This window comes from Opisthocomus hoazin, chromosome 29 (assembly GCF_030867145.1).
Source record: "Opisthocomus hoazin isolate bOpiHoa1 chromosome 29, bOpiHoa1.hap1, whole genome shotgun sequence".
NCBI lineage: Eukaryota > Metazoa > Chordata > Aves > Opisthocomiformes > Opisthocomidae > Opisthocomus > Opisthocomus hoazin.
In genome coordinates, this window is record NC_134442.1 from 7,033,631 (window position 1) to 7,059,140 (window position 25,510).

General features: G+C 49.1%; 1 pseudogene; it reads left to right on the forward strand.

Moving 5' to 3' along the window:
* Positions 1-9,455: 9,455 nt before the first annotated feature.
* LOC142364821 (olfactory receptor 14A16-like) lies at positions 9,456-11,259 on the forward strand (annotated as a pseudogene).
* Positions 11,260-25,510: the final 14,251 nt, after the last annotated feature.

Sequence of the window (25,510 nt, forward strand, 5' to 3'; positions counted from 1 at the left end):
GTTGTCCATGTCTCTTCGCAAGAGATTTCCAGTGTATCTTGGGAAACCTCCTGTGCTTTGGACATTTTGCCTGCGATAAATCTGTTTCTCTAGGCATGTCTGCATCCACTCAACTTACTCAGAGACATGAACCCAGTCTGTCTGACCCAGAGGTCTTTGCACATGTGTCTGGCCCGATGGTGCAGGTGGCCTCATGTATCAGATCTCTGTAATAAAAGGCGACTTTCTCAGTGCTGGCTTCTGGAGGTGGGGCTCTTCTTTCAAAGCTGGGGTCAGGGACAGTTGGAAGATTTTAACCCTGTTAGTTCGTTCTGCTGTGTTGGAATTCTCCATGGTCTGAGGGGAGGAGGGCATGTGGTGATGTATTAGAAAGAGGGAGCTGAATGAGCTTTCACTGGTGTGCTCCCTATTTGGCCATTTACAGCACTGGCCACTCACCAGAGATTTATATGTGAATTTTGCTGCACAGCCACTTCCCTCCTGCTCCTGCACTCAGTGCCTGCAAGGGGGGGGAATGGCCACCCCTGCTCATCCTTGCTGTCTCAAGCAGGAGGAACAGAAGAGGCACAGGGCACAAAGAGGTTTCTGGGGGATCATGGGAGGCAAACTGGAACCTTATTCCAGCCTATCGGTTTCTATGAGGATATCCTAGTGAATACAGATGTCATCTCTTCACCATGGTGCGTGGTGGGAGAACAAAAGACAATGGGAGGAAGGGAAAAGGGGAGAGGTTTTGCTGGGAGAGAAGGACAACATTTTTCCCTAGGAGTTCAGCCAAGTGCTGGAACAGGTCATCCAGAGAGGCTGGGCAATCTCTGTCCTTGGGGCTTTTGAAATTTGGGCTGAATCAAACGTTGAACCACTTGGTCAAACTTTGTTTCTCACAGGATGAACTGCAGATTCCTGTGGTCCTCTGGTCTCCCCATGTCCTCTGGGATGGGTGCCAATCCCAGCCCTGCACCCCAGGTACTTTGGGGCCCCTAGAAAGGGCACTGCCTATTTATGGTCAGATAACTGACGCACAATATTATTACATTTATATTTTAAAAAACTCTCCAAGCACATTTTGATCAGCTGAATCACTGGAGTATTTTTCGGAAATGACGGTGTTTTCCCACCATGACACAACGGGAATTTCCAGCAAGTGTGCTAGGCGCAGGAGAATAAATATTGACCTTTCTGTGCTCTTGTATTACCAATACACGGTCTAATATTTCATCTCCCTCATCATGTTAGGAGTTTCTGCCTCTCATGATTCAATGGCAATGCGTAAGGATATCTTCAGCACACTATGTGGAATTATGCCCTTCTCATTACACTCAGGTTTCCTCCTTCACTTGGTATTCGGTCATTCAGATACCTCTCCACTACATGGTCTCTGCTTTGAGCTTCAAGCAGTTAGGAACCTGCCCCATCATTGAGAAGGATAACTCTTTAGTCAACACCTCACTGATTTTATATATCTCCTTTCTTATCAGTTTGTCTAAAGCTGTTTTTTTATGGAAATGCCTTGTGAAAGGTTCACCACATGAGATGCTGCCTGGACTTTGCATGCAGCTGGGGAGAGAGTTTTTAAGTTTATTAAATTGCATAATGTTTCACTTTCGTTTGTTGGTAAGGAAGAGAACCCTTTCTGTGCCTGTGTGCAGCTCGGTTCTCTAAGGAAAGCAGGTGGGAGCTGGTGCAAAGCAGCTGTACCAGGCAGCTGCAGAGCTCAGTGGAGAAGTCTGATGTGAGCAGAAGTGATGCAAGTGCCAGAAGGCTGATGAGGGAACTGGTGGGCTTGGGGAGGTGAGGAGCAAGGTTGTCCATAGAGACCCCAAGGGACTGCTTTTCCTGCCTTGTCTTATCTCCTTAGGAGACAGCATGGATCAATATCTGTTGTAGAGTGCTGCTATCCCTTCTTCTATAGACTGAAAAACTATAAAAAATACTCTTAAGAAGTTAACCTCTTTTTTTATTAACTACTCACTCAACTCTTCCCCTTCACCTACCTCTTTGAAACAGCTCCAATTAGCAATATAAGGCATTAAGAGCTGAAAAATCAAGGAGAAGAGAAAGGCACATGAAGGCTTTCTGCATTGTAATGAGCCCCAGGGTGCATTTGGTGCTGAGTCCATGAACCTGAGATACTGAGAGAAGGTTGCACAAACCTTTCCAGAAGTCAAAATGAGAGGTTAGTCCCAAAGTACCTTCAAGCATTAATGGGTCCCACTGAGGGCCACTACCGACACAGACTCCTGAGAGAAGATAATCAGATGCCATGATTCCAAGCAGACAAAGGTAAAGTGTGAGCAAATCTGATGCTGAGAAAACTGTGAGGTTTTTGGATGAAGGAGGATGGTCAAGCCCTGACCCCCATCTCCAGGAAAGGGAGAACCAATCCCTCACTGGTAGCTCAGAGTGTTTCCTGGGGTTGTGGGGAGTGTGATGGCAAGTGAAGGACGATGGTATGACACCTCCTGGCCTCCTCAGGGTTCATGCAAGGAGGAAATGAGTCTCCATTGCCTTGAGGATCATTTGCCTCTTCTTAGGCCTTGGCTGCAGAGAAATCTGCCTTACTCAAGGAGACAAAGACCTCGGTTCTGTCATGGCTTTTCAGCCTTTCCAGCGCCCTTGGCCATGTCCACCACAGGCAGTTCTACACCGTCCCATGCCTGTACCTGTTTCCCTGCAGGCTGCAGACACTCAGTGTGCTTCCTTAGCTTGCTCTCACCCCAGTATGTCCCTACATGTACTGGTGTCTCTCCATCCTCACCAGAGGTTCCTTGAAAAACTAAGCCATGGGCAGATCCAGGCTCCCTCCAAGTGACTTTTTGTACCACAGCACTGCACTCAGAATGACATATCTTTATGCTCAGATCCACTCTGGACTTCCAAAGCTGCACTTTCTGATGGTTGCCCTTTCTCAACCTGTTTCCCACTACCCAAAAAAAAGTGCCATCATCTCGGAGAGAAATTTGCAAGGTCTCCTGAGCACCTACTATTCTTCTCTCAGCCTGCTCTTCACCAGGCTAAAGAAGCCCAGGTCTCTCAACCTCTCCACACACGACCCCTAACCCTATCGCGGAAGAATTTCGCTGGCCACAAGACAGTTCCTCCACATTCCTCCAAAATGGGGAGCCCCACACTGAGACACACTGCTCCAGATGTGGCCACACCGGTGCTGAGTCAAGATAGACAAGAACTGCCTTTGTCTGGATGGCCACAGTCCTCCCAGTGCAGCCCAATATGCTCATGGCCATATTTCTGATTAGCACCACTGGCTCCTACGGTATCCCTTGTAATGCCCAAAACCTCCTCCTTGAGGTTGCTCCTCAGCCAGTTATGTCTGAGCCTGCCTTGATGGACGGGTGTTGTCTATTAAGCCTGGTAGAGAGCAAAGTCCCACACAGCTGCTTGCTCACTCATGACATCATATGATACGGAATACCCCTCTGGTCACTTGGGGTCAGTTTTCACAGCCATGTCCCCTATCAGCTTCTGGGGCACCCCCAGGCTACTTGATCATAGGGTAGCATTAGAAGGCACAAAGCCTTGATGCTGTGCAAGGACTGCTCAGATGTAACTGAAACATCGATGTGTTACCATGTGTCTCTTGAGTCCCTGGAGCCATCGCAGTGACGAGGGAGAGAACCCTGCCTGGCTGTGGGCTGGGGATGTTACGAGGTGATGGGATCTAGAACGATATTTGTGGGGCAGTTTCTTCTCTCTGCTTGTTCACTTTTTAGAGCAGGGCGGCAATAAATAGAGCGGCAGACGCTCGCTGTTACCCCTGCCCTCTTCACCAGGGGAAAGGATAATGGAGGAACAGCAAGAGGGCCTTACAAACTGGAAAATAAACCAGCTTTAATAATAATGCCAATAATAATGGGAAAAATGCAGAAATAAACAAAATAATATTGACTTTCCCTGAGTTGTGTGCAATGGGGGCTGACGTTATGAGAACAGCTGCCAGGCAGACACTACCAAGTCACGGTCTGGACTCAGCAGTAGATGGGATATAGATTCAGGACTGCGTGGATCGGAATCTGGATCAGGATAACAGACAGGACAACAAGCAGGCTCCTCTTCAGAAGGTGGCCATGGACAAAGACCAAAAGACCCTCACGATCCCCCACCTTCAAACCGAGTATGACTTGTGTAGTATGGAGTATCACGTTGGTCAATACTGGGTCACCTGTTCTGTCCTCCTCTCCCTGCAAGTACCACCCTTTACGACCTCTCAATCGTGGAACATAAGAGGTTTATCAACGAACTTGGCGGCTATAGAAATAATTATAAACATGGACATTTTCTGCATTCCTTTCCTACTGTTAGCTCAGTAAAACTATAAACATTAGGTGTTATCAGCTCTGGAGTGGACTCTGTCTGAAAAATATGCAGCCAACTTCAGAAGAAGGCAGTTACGTAGAAGAACTTGGCTGAAAGAAGATTCAGTGAAAGAGAATTGGTTCTGTTTTAACCAAAACGAGGACAGACAGAGAGTTACCCGAAATACCCGTGGTGAGTTAAATTTGGCAAACTATCAGGTGCTCACCAAGCCACTATCTCACTATGAAGGCGAAAAAAATTCGGGGCAGTTTAAAGGCAGTTTAATGTGGGGTGAGGAGCAGGATTACAGAAAAAAGCAAAAGCAAAGGCCACACACAGAAGGAAAGCAAAACCAAAGGAGTTTTTCTCTCTTCTTCTCATCAGCAGACAATGTCCAGCCACCTCTTGAAAGCAAGGATTCAAGACATGTAGAAGCTGCTTTGGAAGACAAATCACTGAATAAAAAATGTCATCTCCTCCCATAACTCCTTTCCATCAGTTTTCATGCTCAGCATGATGTCGCATGGAATATCCCATTGTTTAATTCAGGTAAGCTATCCCATCTGAGTCCCATCCCAGCCACTGGCCCACCCTGAGCCAGCAACCATGGGAGGGTTTGGACAGACAGCGTTCATGCGATGTGAGCACTGCTCAGTAATAGCCAAGACACTGACGCGTGATCAACATCGTTCCAACCATGAATCCAAACCACAGCAGCATGTGGGCTGCTCTAGGGAAAGTGAGCTCCATCCCAGCCAGACCCTGTACAATGGTGTTCAGGGGTCTCTTCTAGCTTGCATTATTCTATGCTTCAATGATTTTATTTTGAGAGCTCTTTGAAGACAGAACAGACAGATGAAGAAGAAAAAGACGAGAGGCAGAAGCAGTGATAGAAAATGAAGAAGTATAAATACAACAGTTCCTCTGTGGATCATATCTCCACTCCAAAGGTTGACAGGAAATTTATTACATAAAATTGATGAAACACGCTTAATTTTATCTGCTCAAGTACTGGGCCCCAAGGAGGGTGATGGTTGGGTACAGTAGCATGTGGTCAATATTGTCTCGGGAGCTCATAATCCAGTAGCAAGAAAATGGCTGTGAACGGGTCTGTGAGGTCACTTCTGCCTCTGGAGGTCATTGGCCAACAGCAGGCACATGGCTGAGAAAGGGACTGTGAGGTCACTTCTCTCTGAAGTTGCTGGTAGGTCAGCCCTTGGCTCAAGGTGGGGATATGTGCTTTTAAGGTCCCCTCTGCCAGTGTCTGTGACAGGCCAGCAGCAGGCACCTGGCTGGCACATGGACTGGGAGATCCCTTCTGCCGAGGGACCCAGGCTCACTGCAGGAAGGGGGCTGATAGTTCGGGTGTCGTGTCTCTTCTGCCTGAGCTCATGATGGGATAGCAGCAAGCACTCATCTTGGGCATGTCTATCCGAGAAGCTGAAAGGCTGGCAGCGCTGGGAGATGATAGGGAGGCTACTTCTCGGTGGTCAGGAAAAAGGCCAAAAGAAGGCCTGGTGGGTTGGGATGCTTCCTAGAAGGGTGGTTTCTGAGACGATGGAGCTTTCCTTGGAGGAAGGAAACATCAGGAGAGACAAACAGCTACCAGACAGTGCAGCTTGGCAGGTGAAATCTAGACATGAGGAGGAAGGAATGTGACTCAAGTGGTAGTGCTGTGGTACAAGAAGTCACCCAGAAGGAGGATGAGATCAGTCCATTTCTTTGTGATTCAAGGAACAGAGCAAGAGGGTAGATAGACACCTGTGGCTGGATGGAAATGTCAGGGTGAGAGCAAGGTGAGGAAGCGAGATGGGTGTCTGCAACCTGCAGGGAAACACAAGCAGCTGTGGGACAGCATAGGACAAGCTCTGGTGGAGATGACAAAGGGCCCTTGCAAAGTTGGCACTTGCCAAGAGAACCCAAGGCTTTGTCCCCTTGGCTATTGCAGGTGTTTCTGCCGCCAAGGCCTCTGAGGAGACCTGTTGTCCTAAGGCACTGGGGGGGGTGCTCATTGCCTCCTTGCACAGCCCCAGGAAGGCAGGGAACTGTCACCCCATTGGCCTTCCCTCAGCATCACCCACCCCACCTCCCACTGCCCCAGCAAGAGCCCTGAGCAAGGCCTGAGGGACAGGATCTGCCTTGCCAGGGGCTGGGGCTCAGGCCTTTCTGCTTCACCAGACACACCCAGGGTGTTCTCAGCATCTGAGCTGCCTGCACCTTCCCTTTGCTGCCTGCCATCATGGCCTCCAGTTCTCTGCTCTAACGAGCCCCTGGGGAGGCTTTGCTGGTAATGGTCCTCAGTGGGACTCAGCAATGCTTCAGGGTACTCAGGATGTTTTCCTCCTCATTTTCAATTGTGGAAAGGTTTGTGAAATCTCCTCTCAGTACCCAAGCTTCAAGGACTCAGCTCAGACACTCCATGGGGCTCATTACAGTGAAGAAAGCCCTAACAAACTATGCCTCTTCTTGTAGTTTTCTTCTAGTCTGATACAGTTTATTAGAGAGGTTTCCTAATATATTTATGGAGAAAGATTTCAAAAAGCTTCTAAGAAAAACGTCTTTTCATTTTAAAGAGGTGTAGTTTATCATCTTGGAGTTTCGATAAGTGGTGACAGCAGCATTCTCTGACTAATATTAATGCAGGGTCTCTCCTCAGGAGGTCTGGCTTGGTTGCAGAAGCTGTTTCTTGAGGTCTGACACAGTGTGGACAACTTTGCTTCACGCCTCCCCAACCCCAGCATTTCTCTCCTTGGGGCCACTTGGGACTCGCATCCCTTTTCCTTACATCAGCCTTCTCCAAGGAGCTCTGCAGCTGCCTGTTACAGCTCCTTTGCACCTGTTCCCTCCTGCTTTCCTTGGAGAACTGGCTGCACACAGGCACAGAGGGATACTTTCCCTTTTTGAACAAACAAAATAATACTGAGAAATCCAAAATTTTGCATAAAACACCCTCCTCCACTCTATGCCAAGTACAAGCTGCCACCAGAGACTTTCACCTCCTCAAAACACAATCACGCATGAAATGTTTTAAACAGAAAGACAATTATAAAATAAACACACTTAAAGAGTTGGGTAAAGGCAGAATTAGAAGTGTCTGTCCCCAGCAGAGGGAGAGAACGTCAGTGATGACTTCAGCCTGTTTCAAAACAGGTTGCCTTAGAGACCAAAAGACTCCTCAAGGGAGCCCAGAGGGGGAAGACAGAGAGACATATTGAGCTGGTCCTCTGCTGCTGAGCTGGGCTGGGCTCCTGGGATGGAGGGAGATCATGGCGTCCAGGCAGCACAGATTAGACACAGCTCTGCCCAGGAGCAGCTCCTCTGCCAAGCCCAGCAGGGCTGAGGGCACTGCCTGCAGGTAGCAAGTTGAAAGGAGCGAGGCAGAGAGACCTTGAAGGCAGACTGGACTTGGAAGACAGCTGAGAGTTCACTGGCAGAGAATTCTTCCCAGTCCTTAACACAGTCAGTCTCTGGCTGAAGGGCAGTGTAGGTGAGTAGCCTGCAATTACCTTACAGAGCTGGCTGATGTGGGGTGAAGGATGTGCTCCTCAGCAGGGCTTCCCTTCTGCATGGTCAGAGGGACAGGGCACCACAGCTGCCTCCTCCCGGCTGCAGGGCTGTGAATTCTGGTGTGCAGCCAGGGGTGCCCGGGGCTGTCCTTCAGAGCAGGGTCCCTGCAACCCATGGGGGCTGTGTGCTGGGGCAGGGACTGCCTCCTGCCAGGGCCAGCACTCATCCTGCCTAGGGAGCTCACCATGACGCTACAGGGAGAAGCTGTTGGTAGAAGGAATGACCCCAGGCAGGGAAGGGGAGCGTCTTCTGCTGTAGAGTGGGACCTGTTCCGGTGAGGGCTGCTCTCCACTCCAAACCACCCTGAGGACATTTGCAGAGGGTGCTTCTGAAGGACATTGAGGCACCATTCACCTGATAGGCAAGGATTCTGTACTTTCGGTTTTTCCGCTCTTGGTTGGCTGGGTGGGCAGTGGGAGACTGGAGCACTGGGCACAAACTGAAGCGTAGGAAGTTCCAGCTGAACATGAGGAAGAGCTGCTTTACTCTGAGCGTGATGGAGCCCTGGAACAGGCTGCCCAGAGTGGTTGTGGAGTCTCCTTCTCTGCGGATATTCAAAACCTGCCTGGATGTGGTCCTGTGCAACCTTCTCTAGGTGACCCTGCTTTGGCAGGGGGGTTGGACAAGCTGATCTCCAGAGGTCCCTTCCAGCCCCCACCATTCTGTGACTCTGTGGTTCTGTGAGATGCAAATTTATTTCTCTGTTTTGGAGAAGGCACTGAAACCCCAATTCTTGTTAGCATCTTTCTGAGCTGCTTCTTAGACCCCCCAAACACAGAGATATCCCTGGGCAGTGCGCCACTGCCAGGAGATGTCTGCAGGGCAGAGCTGAGCACACAGCCGGTGAGTTGGGTTCTGTGAGCATTGACAGGGAGCAGAGCCAGGGACACAGAAACAGCTCCCACAAGGGACAGTGCCAGGCAGCAGAGACACGGGCAGGGAGTGAAAGGGAGCTGCTACCAGAGATGTCGTGGAAGTGGGGATTCGAGCACCTCCCTGCCATCCTTTGCAGTGCAGACACATTACCCAACACAAACCCCTGGTCTCCTCTGCTACCCAACAGAAACTTTGTCCCCAGAGCTGTGGGGTCCAGGTCATGAGACAGCGCCTCCCTTGCTAGACCTTCAGATTAAAGATTCCTGGGAAATGGGACACAAAAAAAGATGCTCAAAGCACTTGCCCTACAGTGTCATCATCCGAGTGGCAGTGAAGGCAATTGCATAAGGAGAAGAATTCACAGCAAGTCCATATGCCTCTGTCCTTGCTTCATTCTTTCTGGAGCATTGCAGTGTTCTTCCCTGTTTCTGCACTTGTCTGTGGTGCTCCTGCTCTCTGGGGCAGGGCTGGGAATGTGGGTCAGTTTTTGTTCTGACACCGATGCTGGTGGCCCTGACCCAGAGAAATTCTCATGGACAGCAGGTGCCAAGGTTGCACATAAATCTCTGATGAACAATACCACTCAATTGGTAGCAACAGACAAGGAACTGACTCATTCCTCTTTCTGCTCGATGAGGGGGGTTATTGTTCATAATGGTATTTTTTTCTGCTGAGAGAAATCTCCCCCTAAACTGTCATTGTCTTTTTCTCCTTGGACAGGTCCCCATGCCCAGAGGTGGTAAATGTCCAATGAAACTTCTGTCACTGAGATACTCCTCCCGGCATTTGCAGACACACGGGAGCTGCAGCTCTTGCACTTCTGCCTCTTCCTGAGCATCTACCTTGCTGCCCTCTTGGGCAACGGCCTCATCATCACCGCCATAGCCTGCGACCACCACCTCCACACTCCCATGTACTTCTTCCTCCTCAACCTCTCATTCCTTGACCTGGTGTCCCTGTCAACCATTGTCCCGAAATCCATGGCCAACTCCCTCTGGGACACTAGGGTCATCTCCTACATGGGATGTGCTGTACAGGTCTTTTTCTTTCTTTTCTTTCTCTCTGCTGAGTATTGTCTCCTCACCATCATGGCCTATGACCGCTCCATTGCCATCTGCAAACCCCTACACTACGGGAGCCTCCTGGGAAGTAGAGCTTGTGTCCACATGGCAGCAGCTGCCTGGGGCAGTGCTTTGCTCAACTCTCTCCTGCACACTGCCAACACATTTTCCATACCCCTCTGCAAGGGCAATGCTGTGGACCAGTTCTTCTGTGAAATCCCCCAGATCCTCAAGCTCTCCTGCTCACACTCCTACCTCAGGGAAGTTGGGCTTCTTGGGGTTACTGCCTGTTTAGATTTCGGGTGTTTTACTTTCATTGTGCTGTCCTATGTGTAGATCTTCAGGGCTGTGCTGAGGATCCCCTCTGAGCAGGGACGGCACAAAGCCTTTTCCATATGCCTCCCTCACCTGGTCGTGGTTGTCCTGTTTGTCAGCACTGCAGTGTTTGCCTACTTGAAGCCACCCTCTGTCTCCTCCCCATCCCTGGATCTGGTGGTGTCATTTCTGTACTCGGTGCTGCCACCAGCTGTGAACCCCCTCATCTACAGCATGAGGAACCAGCAGCTCAAGGATGCTCTATGGAAACTGGCCCAACGGACGCTTTTTCAACGCCAATGTCTTGCCTCCATTTCTCTGCACATTTTTCAGAGTTAATCTTAGGACAGGCATCTGCTTTTTTCTTATGTGAAAATCCTACTTAGAGATAATTTTCTGGATTTATACTACTTGTCTTGAGATTTGATCCTATTGTGTCTGACCCTTGCACAACACTCTCTTATATGTGGCCTGTCAGATAGCAGCTATCCAATAAAGATGGATAGCTCTTCCGGACTTTCTGTATTTTAATGAGCCCCGTGGGGTATTTGGCGCTGAGTCCAAGATCCTCATATACTGAGACGAGATAGCATAAACCGCTCAGGAATTCAGAAGCAAAACTCACAGTACCTTGCAGTATTAATGAGCCCCACTGAGGGCCATTACTGACAAAGCCTCCCCAGGGACTCCTTAGAGCAGAGAAGTGGAGGCTGTGATTTCAGGCAGGCAAAGGCACTGTGCAGGTGACTGAAATTCTGAGAAAAACCTTGGTTTGTTTGATGAAGCAGAAAGGCCAAGGCCTGAGCCCCAGGCCTTGGGAAGGCAGAACCAGTCCCTCAGATGTGGCTCAGGGCTCTCCTGGGGTCAGTGGAATGTGAGGGTGAGCAATGCCAAGCGTAGGAGAACTGTACAACACATCCTGGTTTCCTCAGGAAGAGGTGAGGAGGAAACAAAGACCAGAGTCTCAAAATAGAAATTCTCCTGGTAGGCTTCAGCGGCAGATGCAACTGTCATAACCAAAGGGCGAAAGACCTTGGTCTTGTGTGTCCTTTCAGACTTTCATGAGCCCTTGACAATCTCTACTGCAGGCTGTCTTACACTATCCCAGGCCTGCATTTGGACCTGACGAGATGCATCTGAGTCCTGAGGGAATTGGCTGATGTTGTTGCCAAGACTCTCTCCATGATATTTGAAAGAACATGGCAGTCAGGGAAAGTCCCTGGTGACTGGAGGAGGGGAAACATTGTGCCCATTTTTAAAAAGGATAGAAAGGTGGACCCTGGGAACTACCGACCTGTCAGCCTCACGTCTGTGCCTGGGAAGATCATGGAACAGATCCTCCTAGAAGCTATGCTAAGGCCCATGAAGGACAGGGAGGTGCTTCGAGACAGTCAGCATGGCGTCACCAAAGGCAAGTCCTCCCTGACCAGCCTAGTGGCCTTCTGTGATGGCGTGACTACATCAGTGGACAAGGGAAGAGCAATGGGTGTGATCTATCTGGGCTTCTGTAAAGCCTTCGTCACAGTTCCCTACAACATCCTTCTCTGTAAGTTGGAGAGATACGGATTTGATGAGTGGACTGTTTGGTGGATAAGGAATTGGTCGGCAGGGTGCAGCCAGAGGGTAGTTGTCAACAGCTCAATATCCAAATTGGATGCTGGTGACAAGTGGTGTCCCTCAGGGGTCCGTACTGGGACCAGTGCCGTTTAGCATCTTCATCAATGACACAGAGAGATCAAGTGCAGCCTCAGCAAGTTTGCACATGATGCCAAGCTGAGTGTTTCAGTTGACATGCCAGAAAGATAGGATGCCATCTACAGAGTCCTGGACAAGCTTGAGACATAGGTCTGAGTGAACTTTAACAGGTTCAGAAAGGCCAAGTGCAAGTTCCTGCACCTGGATTGGGGCAAGCCCCACTATCAATACAGGCTGGGGGATGAAGGGCTTGAGAGTAGCCCCATTCAGAGTAGGTCTCAGGCGTGCTAGTGGATGAAAAGCTGGATGTGAACCACCAATGTGTGCTTGCAGCCCAGAAGGCCAAGTGCATCCTGGGCTACATCAAGAGAAGTGTGGCCAGCAGGTCGACGGAGGGGATTCTGCCCCTCTGCTCTGCTCTGGTGAGACCCCACCTGGAGTCCTGCATCCAGCGCTGGAGCCCCCAGCAGAAGAAGGACATGGAACAGTTGTTGCGGTTCCAGAGGAGTGTGACAAAAATGATCTGAGGGCTGAAGCACCTCTCCTGTGAGGAAAAGCTCAGAGAGTTGGGGCTGCTCAGCCTGGAGATGATCAGGCTGTGGGGATAAGTTATTGCAGACTTTCAGTACTTAAAGGGAGCATCTAAGAAAGACAGGGAAAGTCTTTTTAGCAAGGTCTAATGTGATAAAGGAAGGAGTAATGACTTTAAATAAAGGGGGGGTAAATCAAGACTGGAAGAATTTTTTTTTTTCCCAAAACGGTGGTGAAACCCTGGAACAGAATGCCCAGAGAGGTAGTGGAGACACCATCCCTGGAAACGCTGAAGGCCAGATTGGATAGGGCTCTGAGCCACCTGGTCTAGTTGAAGATGTCCCTGCTCCTGCAGGGGACTTGGGATAGATGACTACTAAATGTCCCTTCCAAACCAAAGCATTCTATGATGAGGCCGCATCTGGAGTACTGTGTCCGGTTCTGGGTTCTCCACTTCCAGAAAGATGAGGAGCTACTGGAGAGAGTCCAGCAGAGGGCTACAAGGGTGATGAGGGGACTGGAGCATCTCTCCTATGAGGAGAGGCCGAGGGAGCTGGGCTTGTTTAGCCTGGAGAAGAGAAGGCTGTGAGGGGACATTATAAATGCTTATAAATATCTCACGGGTGAATGTCAGGAGGATGGGGCCAAACTCTTTTCAGTGGTGCCCATGGACAAGACAAGGGACAACGGGCACAAACTGAAGCACAGGAAGTTCCGTCTGTTCTGGTTTGGCTGCGTCCGGCAACAAAAGCACCACGCGGTTGACACACCCCTGCTGGGGTGCGAAGGAGAATGGAAAGAAACAGGCAGAAACTGGTGGGTCTGGATAAGTGCAGTTTAACAGAACAGCAAACAAAGGGAACAGGAACAACAACGATACAGATAAGGAGAAAACACAACACAAACCGCACAACCCACAGAGCCGTTCTCTCCCAGACCGGACCGGCTCCTCTGCTCCTGAGCCACGAGAGAGTTCCCGGCACCCCGCTCCCCCCCACCGGATCCCAGCATGATGGCACGTGGTATGGAACACCCTGCTCTGTTTGGTCAGGTTGGGTCAGCCCGCCCAGCTGTGCCCCTTCGTGGATTCCGGTGAAAATTAACCCTGTCCTGGCCAAACCCAGGACATTATCTACCCCTTATTCCATACCATCTACATCATGCCCTTGTCCCCCATTGTCCAGTTGATCACCACCACTTCTCCTGTCTCCAGATATCATTCCCTTAGTCTATGGATCATCACTCTAAAGTGTCCGTTGAGTTCATTTAATCCATGACTTTGGGCTCCATCTGTCGTAATGGTCTTCCGTGGCAGGAGAGTTTATGTGTGGTGATGGACAGTCACTCACTACATCCAGAGCTCACAGTTTGCAGGACATGTTGATCTTGATGAAGTTGCTGGGTGCCACTTGTTGAAAAACCAGGTCCAGTCCCATCATCGCTGTGCTCTGCTACGTTTCATCAAAAAGTCCATCCTTCTTTAATCTGGACAATGCTTACTATAATACTACTGGTATAACATATAAAAATTATAACAGTGATAACAGACAGTGACAGGATTATTTAACAATTAACTGTAGACAATTTATTTATGGACTATTCTCACCCAAAATCAAATCCCTATGAGGTACACATCGGACTTCCCCATCCTTCCGCATTACCCACCAGGTACACCCAGGTCCTTGAGCAAAAGCAATCCTGCGGACGGGCTTGCCTTTTCCCGAGGCAGGACTAACCCAAACCGTCTTCCCTAACATGTTCCGCTTGTGCACTACAGGGACTTTATCCTCTTCTATGGGGTGCTGAGGATTTCATTGGGCAGGACCAGCGTGGATGGTGGATCCTCCGGTGTTAACTAACAAAGTGGCCCTTGCTAATTGAGTATTCCAGTTTTTGAAAGTCCCAACCCCCATTGCTCTCAGAGTGGTTTTTAGCAGCCCATTGTACCGTTCGATCATTCCAGAGGCTGGTGCATGGTAGGGGATGTGATACACCCACTCGATACCCTGTTCTTTGGCCCAGGTGTCTATGAGGCTGTTGCGAAAGTGAGTCCCATTGTCCGACCCAGTTCTTTCGGGAGTGCCATGTCGCCACAGGACTTGTTTTTCCAGGCCCAGGATTGTATTCCAGGGGGTGGCATGGGGCACAGGGTAGGTTTGCAACCATCCGGTGGTGGCCTCCACCATTGTGAGCACATAGCGCTTGCCTTGGCGGGTTTGTGGCAGTGTGATGTAGTCAATCTGCCAAGCCTCCCCATATTTATATTTTAGCCATCGTCCTCCATACCACTGAGGCTTTACCCGCTTGGTTTGCTTGATTGCAGCGCATGTTTCACATTCATGGATAACCTGTGCGATGGTGTCCACGGTCAAGTCCACCCCTCGGTCACGAGCCCATCTGTATGTCGTGTCTCTTCCTTGGTGGCCCGAGGTGTCATGAGCCCACCGAGATATGAATAGTTCACCCTTCTGTTGCCAGTCCACATCCACCTGAGCCACTTCAATCTTGGCAGCCTGATCCACCTGGTGGTTGTTTTGATGTTCCTCAGTGGCCCGACTCTTAGGGACATGGGCGTCCATGTGACACACTTTTACAACAAACTGCTCCAGATGGGCAGCAATATCGTGCCACAATGGGGCAGCCCAGATGGGTTTGCCTCTGCGCTGCCAGTTGTTCTTCTTCCATTGCTGCAGCCACCCCCACAAGGCATTGGCCACCATCCAGGAGTTGGTGTCAAGATAGAACACTGGCCACTTCTCTTGATTGGCAATGTCGAAAGCCAGCTGGATGGCTTTCACCTCTGCAAACTGGCTGGACTCACCTTCTCCCTCGGCAGTTTCCGCCACTTGTCGTGTAGGGCTCCATACAGTAGCCTTCCACCTCCGCTGCTTCCCCACAATGCGACAGGACCCATCCGTGAACAGGGCATACTCTTTCTTATCTTCTGGCAGCTGGTTATACAGTGGGGCCTCTTCAGCACGTGTCACCTCCTCCTCTGGCGATGCTCCAAAATCTTTGCCTTCTGGCCAGTCCATGATTAACTCCAGAATTCCTGGGCGACTGGGGTTTCCCATTCGGGCCCACTGTGTGATCAGCACAATCCACTTACTCCACTCCTTTTTCTCACCGAGAACAGTCTGTTTTGTCCGTGGTGGTAATTGTTGAGTGATCTCTCCCTGTCCTTGTCTTGACCCTCAAGCCCTTCAGCATATTTCCTGTCCCCTGTCCAGTTGAGGAGGGGGAGTGATAGAGGGGTACTTAGTGGGCTCCTGGCATTTATCCAGGCCAAACCAAAACAGATGGCAATCAGGTTTTAGAGGCATGACTGACCCATCATCAATCCTTGCTGACTCCTTTCAGACATGTTCTTCTTTTTTAGGTGCACAGAAATGCCAAAGTGACCTTGTACAGCCTGGGGTTCCCTGGGGTGACTTTCTGAACTCTTTCAACAACAGGCGCAACATTGCCTTGTCCTCACTCACAAGAGCCCTCGACCAGTGCCAGGAAGTTTTGAAAGGGATATTCCAAAGAAATGTTGATCTGTCCCTATCACTTCATAACTGATATTCTGCCTGTTAAATGGTGTATGGAATTTCTCTAATTTTTCATATATTTTCACCTGTCTTGACTATTTCTAAAGTAATATTTTCAGATGCAGTCTGCCTAGACATAGGCCTTTTCCATTATTGTCCAGTTTTCTCCTCCCTTTACTCTTTGTTCATTCAGATTCCTGGCACCTACCAAGCAGCTCTTTTGACATCGGGGAGTTAAAAGTTTGCTTGCCTTTCAGTAGTCTGTATTCCTAGCCAACTCTCTAAATATGTTCGTAACTATTTTATTTCCTCTACATAGCTACAATATTTCTCATAAGATTATTCCTTATAGGAAGGCAACCTCATTATATGTAAATTGTAATTACCATGTAATTGCACAGTGTGGGGTTTTTTTAAGGAACTTGATTATGTTTGAATTTTGTTTTTCTTGCAAATGGGACAACTCCTGCTGTGCCTGTGTGCAGCCAGCTCTCTATGGAGAGTAGGTGGGAGATGGTGCAATGGAGCTGTAACATCCAGCTGCAGAGATCAGTGTAGAAGTCTGATGCAAAGAGCAGTGACACGATGAAAGAAATGTTGAGGTTGGGGAGGTGAGGAGTAAAGTTGTCCAAAGAGTGTCAGACCTCAAGGGACTGCTTCTCCTACCTGTTCAGCCCTCCTGAAGAGAAAGCCTGGAACAATATCACTTGGATAATGTTTCTACCACTTCACCTGTAAACTGAAAAGCAATTAAAAATATCCCTTAATATAAAAAAAAATACTTATTAGGCACAGTATTTTATCTTTTTCCTTATCTACACTGTGAAAAAACTCCAGCTAGCAGTACATGTCTTGAAGAATTGAAGAAAATTTCAGGAGCTTGTTAGCTTAGCACTTTCTGTATTTTAATGAGCCCCATGGGGTATTTGGTGTTGAGTCCATGAAGCTCAGATACTGAGAGGAGATTGAAAAAAATGCTCATGTTCTAGAAACAAAATTCAAATTACCTTGAAACATTGATTGGCCCCACTGAGGGCCATTACTGACAAAGCCTCCCCAGGGACTCCTTAGAGCAGAGAATTGGAGGCCATGATTGCAGGTAGGCAGAGGCACTGTGCAGGTGGCTGAAATACTGAGAAAACCCTTGTTCTGCTTTATGAAGCAGCAAGGCCAAGGCCTCAGCCCCAGGCCTGGGAAGGCAGGCCCTGTCCCTCACATGTGGCTCAGGATTCTTCTTGGGGACAGCTGAATGTGTGGGTGAGGAATGACAAGTGCGGGAAAATTCTGCAAAACCTCTCAGCCTCCCTAAGAAGACGCAGGGATGAAACACAGTACAGTGCCTCCAAAGAAAGTTTCTCCCTGTAGTACTTGGTGGTAGAGGCAACTGCCATGGCCAAGGGGACAAAGCCCTTGCTCCTGTTGAAACCTTCAGCCCTGCCAGAGTCCTTAGCCATCTGTACTGCAGGCTGTCCTGCACTGTCCCATGCCTGCACCTCTTTCCCTTCAGCCTGTAGACACCCTTCTTTCTTTCACACCTAACTCTAACCCCAGCATTTCCTCACCTTCACTGATGTCTCTCCACGCTCACGGGATTTTCCGTGAAACACAGATCCATGGGTTGCGCGAGACTCCCTCTGGGTGACCTCATACACAACAAGGATACACTTTGAGGGAGACTTCCTTTTCATCTTCAGTCTGAACACTTCAGTCTGCACATTGTGGAAACTTTCTTCTCTTCCCACTACAAAGGAAAGCTTCTGCATCTCTGAAACCACCCCTTAAGGAGTTGCAGTCTACTACTTTATCTCCCTCAGCCTCCGATTCACCAGGCTCGAGTCCCTCCGTCTCTCCACAGAAGCCCAAAACCCATCCTGGCAGATCTCCTCTAGCACTTTCATAGTTCTTCCGTGTTCCTCCAGAATGGGTAGCCACATGTGCAGTCACACTAGTCCAGATGTGACTACTGCACCGCTGAGGCAAGGGGGGTGATAACTCTCTCGTTTGGGTGGCCAGGCTCCTCCTAATGCAGCCCTGTATGCTCTTAGCCTTACTCGCTTCAAGCATGCACCACTCGCTCATCTGGTATCCCTTGGAACGCCCAGGCCCTTCTCCTCAGGGTCACTCCTTAGCTGTTCAGGTCCCCACCTGCCCTCATTTTTTTGGAGTTATTCTCCCCCCTCAAAATGACTTACAACTTCTTGCAAAACCTCATGAGGGTTCTACTGCCAAATCTAAAAGTTTCTCAAAGTTCCCCCTGTATTGAAGCTCTGTTTTGACAGCTTTTCATGTGTGCGTACCAGACTTGTGTTGCCTCTGACAAGACAGCAGCATGAGGAATTGCAGGACACTACTGGTGAACGAAGGAGGTACCTGTTCAGTGGAACTGTTGACCCAGGGAGGAATTGCCATGGTGTCGTGATTTAACCTGGCAGCTGGCAACTAGGACCAGACAGCCGCTTGCTCTCTCTTCCTGCCTGCAGTGGGATGGGGAGGAGAATGGGCAAAACTAATACTCATGGGTTGAGATAAAGCCAGTTTACTAAGAAATGAAGGGAAAGTATAATATAATACTAATAATGATGATTATGCAAAACAAGTGATACACAATACAATTTTTCTCACTGCCCAATGACCAATTGCACAGTTTGTCCCCAGGAAGCCATCGCAGAATCCACAGAACTCCTGGAATTCATGGATATGTCCCCAGACAACCCCCATCTATATACTGAGCATGGTGTCTACAGTATGGAATATTTCCACTGGCCAGCTTGGGTTAGCTGTCTGGCTATGATCCCTCCTAGCTCCTGCAAATTTGCTCAAGAGCTGAACATGAGAAACCAGAAAAAAGACCTTAATTTCCTAGAAACAGCTATAATCATCACTGTTACCAACATGCTTCTCATACTAAATCCAAAACACAGCAGCTACTGACATTATAATTACCTCTATCCCAGCTGAAACCAGGACAGTATCCACCCCTTACTCTATACCATCTACATCATGCTCAGGTATAACACTTTCCAAAAAATGACAACCACTTTTGATTTGCGCACAGAGACATCATTCCTTACCCTATGGGCTAGCCCTCTATAAGGTTCACTGAGTTCCTTTAGTCTGTGACTTTGGGGTCCATCTGTCATAACAGTCTTTCAGGGCAGCAGAGATGGTGTGTGTTGTTGGATTGTCACATGCCGCATGTGGGGTAGTCGTGGAAGGTTGGCGAGAAGGATTGTGAACACGCTGAAGTGGTTTGCAGAAGTCATCTTCATCACAATGTCTTTTGTACCTCCAGGATTCTTTTTCCCAGATGAGAAATCAAGCTTATTGGTATCAAGTTATATCTCCTGAAGTCCAGGTATTCTTTGTTGTAATAATCGTTATTTGTCTGTTTGTGATTTTTCAATGTATACTAACTTGTTTAATGTCAATCACTAAGAAGTGTCAAAAAGAAGTTTGGAAGTATAGTAATTGCAGGGATGCAATAAAAACAAAAGGAGGGAATGCTAGAGACCAATTATAAAGATTGATTATAGAATAGAATAAAATCATAGAACTAGAACGTAGATTCAGTTGTGTAAACACAGCTGTGTTAAGAAACCATACAATCGGTGTGTTGCAATTGGGATAGAAATCCATTGTATGGATTGTATCAAACAGAATTCACAAAAGAAGCCGAGACGACCCTGAAACCAAGCAAGGCCTGAAACCAGCGAGGGAGAATTCTACAAAGATAGAAGCATAGAAAGAACTCAATAAATGATGTACTTAAAGGAAGGGAACAGTTGCTTAGAAACTTATGAGGATTCTAGCCTTGATATAATCGGTTTAATGAATGTATATAAACTGGTCTAGCGAGTTCAGCTTTGCCACTCACTGAGGTGATGGCCCAACTCTGAGTTGTGAATAAAGCAATACCCAGTGTAACCCACTCGTGTGAGGATAAAATTTTTAACAGTCATCCCACCATGCACCATTGTGAAGAGACTGGCTCTCTATTCTCGGTGAAATTCTCGTAGGTACTGCCAGGCTTGGATGAGGACCCCCTCAGCCTTCCCTTCTCTGGGCTGGACAAGCCCAACTCCCTCAGACTCTCCTCATAGTCGAAGTGCTCCTGTCCCTGGATGTCCTGAGGGCCCTTTGCTAAACCTAGTACAGCTTGCCAGTATGGTTCCTGAACTGTGGATCTGAAATCTGGATGCAGTATTCCAGAGAATCCCTTCTCTCCATCTCCTGGCCACGCTCCTGGTCGTACAGCCCAGGATGCTGATGTCCTCCCTGGCTGCCAGGGCAAACGGCTGCCTCCTGTCCAGCTCCCTGACCAACAGCAGCTTTCCCACAGGGCTGTGCTCAGCCAGACAACCCCCAGCCTGTGCCATTGCCATGGTGAGTCCGCTGCAGGGCCAGAAAATGGCATCTGTCCTGCTGGCATTTCATGAGGTTCCTGCCAATACATGCTCTCCTCCTCCTTCAGCTCCTGTCTTGAGCAGAGAGGCCTGGGAGACCTTTTTGGGAAAGATTCAGGCAAAGAAGGCATTAGGTCTGTCAGCCCCATTGCTGTTTACTGTTCTTGAATTCCATTTCCCATTCAGCTGCAGCCCTATATTTCCCTTGTTCACCTTAGTTTCTAACACAGAAATTCAGGCCCTTTTCTTTGCTCTTGACTTTTCTTACAGCCACAAACTTAGGGTGAGCTTTGCTTTTCCCGTCACACCTGCACTGCAAAGGCAGTGTACATAAATCCTGGTCTATACCTGTCTTTGCTGTCTCCCCTTAGCAGCTTCTTCATGGCCCAGAAGGTGGCTTTGTCTGCCAGCTTTCCTGCAGTGTCGCTGCCCCACTGTCCCACACATGGTTCCATGGCCCTTCTGTGCAGGCACAGCACAGGACAGGATGTGTTCAGGGTGGGGAATGGTCACTCTGACATGGTGCTCACAGCAGTGCTTAGTGGTTTCTCAGCCCATGGCCTTCCTGTTAAGGAACCTCTCCAAGCTCCTGGAAAGGTCGTGTCACACATGGGGCTTCACAGGCAGCCCTGTTCAAGGTTCTGAGCCAAAACAGAGAAGGGTTTGCCATTCCCACGATGCAGGCAGTGAGCCCAGCAGGAGGATGCAGATGTCTCTACAGCAAAACTTACCCAGAAACCTGCATTGAACGACCAATGATGGAAAAATCCAGTGAGAAATGCCCAATGGCTGGGTAGTGAACAGGGCCCTGGGCCACCTTTCTGGTCTGTCCATGCCACCAAGGGCACAGACCAGCCTCCTTCTCCTGCACCTGCATGGATTCAAGGCCTTCCGTAAGCCCTTACACAAAGTCTCTGGGTCACACAAGTTGGGTGGACACCTAAGTAGGAAAGAATGAATCATGACAATTGTTTCAAGGCCAAAAAGGAAGGAAAAAGAAAAAGAAAAAAAATTATGAAAAAGGAAAGACAGACTTGGCCTGTCATGACCTAATTTGGGATCCATTTGGAGAGGAAAATAGGCAGTCCACGGCTGTTGAAAGAAATGCAGTCACCAGTTTCCGCACCGCGTCCTTGAGCTCCTGGTTCCTCATGCTGTAGATGAGGGGACTCAGTGCTGGGGGTACCACTGAATAAAAAACAGCCATCACCAGACCCAGAAATGGGGAAGAGATGGAGGGGGGCTTCAGGTAGGCATACATGGCAGTGCTGATAAACACAGAGACCACAGCCAGGTGAGGGAGGCACGTGGAAAATGCTTTGTGCCGTCCCTGCTCAGAGGGGATCCTCAGCACGGCCCTGAAGATCTGAACATAGGACAGCACAATGAAAATGAAACATCCAAAACCTAAAGAGAAACCAAGCACAAGAAGGCCAGCCTTTCTGAGGTAGGATTCTGAGCAGGAGAGCTTGAGGATCTGGGGCACTTCACAGAAGAACTGGTCAAGAACATTGCCTTGGCAGAGAGAAAGTGAAAATGTGTTAACGGTGTGAAGGAGAGAGTAGAGCAAAGCACTGCCCCAGGCAGCTGCTGTCATGTGGACACAAGCTCTGCTGCTCAGGAGGGTCCCGTAGTACAGGGGTCTGCAGATGGCAACGTAGCGGTCATAGGCCATGACGGTCAGAAGGCAGTACTCCCCTACAATGAAGAAGAGAAATAAAAAGAGCTGGGCAGCACATCCTGCATAGGAGATGGCCCTGGAACACCAGAGGGAATTGGTCATGGATGTGGGCACAGTAGTGGAGATGGAGCCCAGGTCGAAGAGGGAGAGGTTGAGGAGGAAGAATGTGGAGTCCTGGCTGGACAAGAGGGGACATAGTTTGGTGCGTTGAGCAACCCAGGTTCTGATCCGGAGGTAAGCCTTGGGAGCGGCTGACACGGAACCCCACTGGGAAGGCGGAGCGACGAGCTCGGGACACTGGAGCAGGGGGAACTTCACCGTTTCCTGCCACACTGTCACTTCCTTCCTGCCACGTTGCTGTTACCTGCCACAGTACTGTTTTCACTTCGAGATGCAGCTCTGCACCAATCACAACGAGTTGCAGTAGTTTTGCCTATATATGGGTTGGGGTTTTAACCATTCAGATGCTGTAATAGTTTTGCTATATAAACCTTGTTTTGCTGACTAATAAAGCTGTACGATCATACTCATATTGGGGTCACATCGTTACAACGGTCCGTTACCCACGCCTACATTTGGTAGCAGCGGATGGACGGTTTCCCTGCAGGAGGCCCTCGGTCTGCGGTGAGCAGCTAGAGAGGGGGGCGTGGGAGTAACGGCTGGGAGGGTCCTGCCTGGGTGCGGATGCGCAGGGCAGGTACGGATGGCCGACTCCCAGGGATTTTAGAACCACACTGGGGCTGCCTGGCGCAGCTAAATTTTAACGTGGAGGCTGGGGTCGCTGGCATGGAGGTGGATGCCGCGGCAACGTTGTTAGTCGGTATTCTCTCTAAGAGAGGAATAGACACAACGGCAAACCAACTCATGAAGTTGATTAAACTGGGGCAACGATGGGGTCGCTTTGCGGATACCCCGGTACTGATTTCCGTCTCGGAATGGCAAGAGTTAGGAGAGATGATGTGGGAAAGGACAATAACGGGGGAGGACAAGGAGGAAAAGGAGATAAAAGCCGTCCACGAGCTCTGGCAAACAGTATTACACACTTTAAAAGCCATGAAAGCTGAACGAGAGGTGGCGTGTGCTGCAGCTCAGATGCTAGCTCCGGAGCCTGGGAAGGATCACGCGCCTAAGCCTGGGACATTAGCACGGGTTTTCGGGCTACCTGCCGTTAGAGGGATGACTGGGATCACCTGTAACACAATTGCCGAGATTCGAGCGAGTGCAGAGTGCGGTTCCGGTCTCGGCGCAGAGGGGGGTGGCCCACCGGAAGTTGCTGCCAGAGACATCAACTCGAAATGCGAGCCGGACGCGGTAGTACGACCGCCCCCAGGGAACGGGGAGGAGTCGGGTGCGGAACTGCGACTGCCTTCCGGAAGAGGGGAGGAGCGGCTAGTACCACCCCAAGAGGGGAAGGGAGAAGGAGTGCAGCTTACGACATCGGCCCCTCCTGGGGCGCGGCCTGCAACATCGGCCCCTCCTCTCTATCCACCTCTGCCACATTCCAGCGAGGCGTCTCCACTCCCGACGCCCTCTGATGCCGGCCAGAACGAATTACTCAAAAAAAAAAAAAAAAAAAAAAAAAAACCCCAAACAAACCCAAAAACCATGCGATCTGTTGCAGTCAGTTTTGCAGCATCTTCAAGACAAGAGCTCGCAGTTCCAGCATATGTCAATCGTTACCAACCCCCCCACCGGGAAAATGAGGCTTCTTCTCCGAGATGTTTAGCTGGGCCTCTGGCACGGATCACACCTACCCGCTGGAGCAGTGTTACAAGAGATGCCATCCTAGATGGACAGTGGAACGTTGCCACCATTATCTGAGGTACACAAGCCTCAGCCTGTCCTGTGGAACAGGTTAATGGATGACAATCATAAGTACAGGTGTTTGGCCGGAGGAGTGGCCACTAAGTTACCACGTGAAGAAAGCCGTGAGCAGGGGCTGGGTCTAACAGACCCTAAGCAGGAATCAGGTCCGTTTTCCCCGCCCCCCCCCTCCCCGGCTCGCTGGAGAATGGGACAGTCACTGAGAAAAGGAGCGAAGGCTTCATTAAAGAATTTTTTTACAGTGAAGTTTGAAAGAACAAAGTCTTGCAGTTTAAAATACCTGAGGAAATCATTACTTGGAAATCAAAATCAGTGCATACAGCTTTAAATGCTCTAAAACTTACAGAGACTATCTCAGAAGCAGCTGCTATACCTCTGTCCTTATCTCAAAAGCAAGGACAGAGCAGCAGTCTGCTGAAATTTAACCCTACATACGACGAAATTCCTACTGAACACGAGAAGTGCGGGAAGTAAATCTGCCAAAACCTGACGATCCTTTGAATCCAGAGAAACAGGAAGTGGGGTGTAAAAAACCGGCATCCCGAAAGTGTACAACAGGGTCTCTCGACAGCAATTGGCGTACCCGACCTGAGATCAAAACGAGGTGAATTCCAACATAAAACTGCACAGTCCCTCAGACGCTGTACAGCCGCCGGGCCAGCAGTCACCGCATCGAACGGGTCAGCAAACCTTACACCTGGTGGGGCACATGGCTCCCCCCGGGCAAACGGCGGCACGGTTCCTCCCCCACCCCCCCTTTTTCTCCCCCCCCCCCTTCCCTCGATCCCAGCGCACCGGCCCGTTCCAGCCAGCCCAGAAGCGGCGCGGCGAGAACCATCTTTTCTAACATTCAAGGACTTTGTTACAAAAAATGTATACAATTCAATTACTGCAGTAGAATTCCTTGTGAACAAACAGCTGGACTTTATTATCTTTCCAAGGTTCAGATAGTCTACCCAGATGATGTTATTCACTCTGCTGAAAAGTGAAAATATTGACTTTACAGCTGAAGATTTGTCCCCTCTATTTACTTTGTTAAAAAGGACTCAGATTTATTATTTTCCCGAAGATCAATGCCAAAAGCCAAAACTGTTTTACAAAAGATTTCAGATAGAATTGCAATTGCCTTTACCTTCAGAATTAATGTCGAATTGCCAACAAATTTGTATATCATTTATGAAGGTTTTGTTTGCCAACAAATTTGTATATCATTTATGAAGGTTTTGTTTTACAGCCTTACCCTCTTTTCAATCAGTGGTGTGTTAACACGCAGAAGTTGAAGACTCTGGAATGAATCTTTTTGTCTCATACGCCCATGAAAACATTGACTTCAAAGGTACACATCATAGTGTCCTTAATAGCACAAAGTTGGAATCACTGTCAGCAAGTTGATACTATTTGCCTGCTGCTGGATAAAGATGAGTTTGTGGCTTTAAACAGTGAATCCTTATCACTGCAAGCCGCTCTAGCTGATTATTTAAATAACATACGTTATACCCTTCCACAACATAAGCTGTTACATTCCCTCTCTCAAATTTCGTTGCAGCCAAAAAACTGACGTGTTTCTGTTCCTATTAAAGGAGCATGAACAGTGTTTCGGAAACAAACAAATTCATCAGATCAGCAATCATCTATTTTAGTCGTTGAAGGATCCACACAAATTTTTAAGCTATCAGCGGCCTTGCACGTTTTTTGAATTGTTTTCGACTG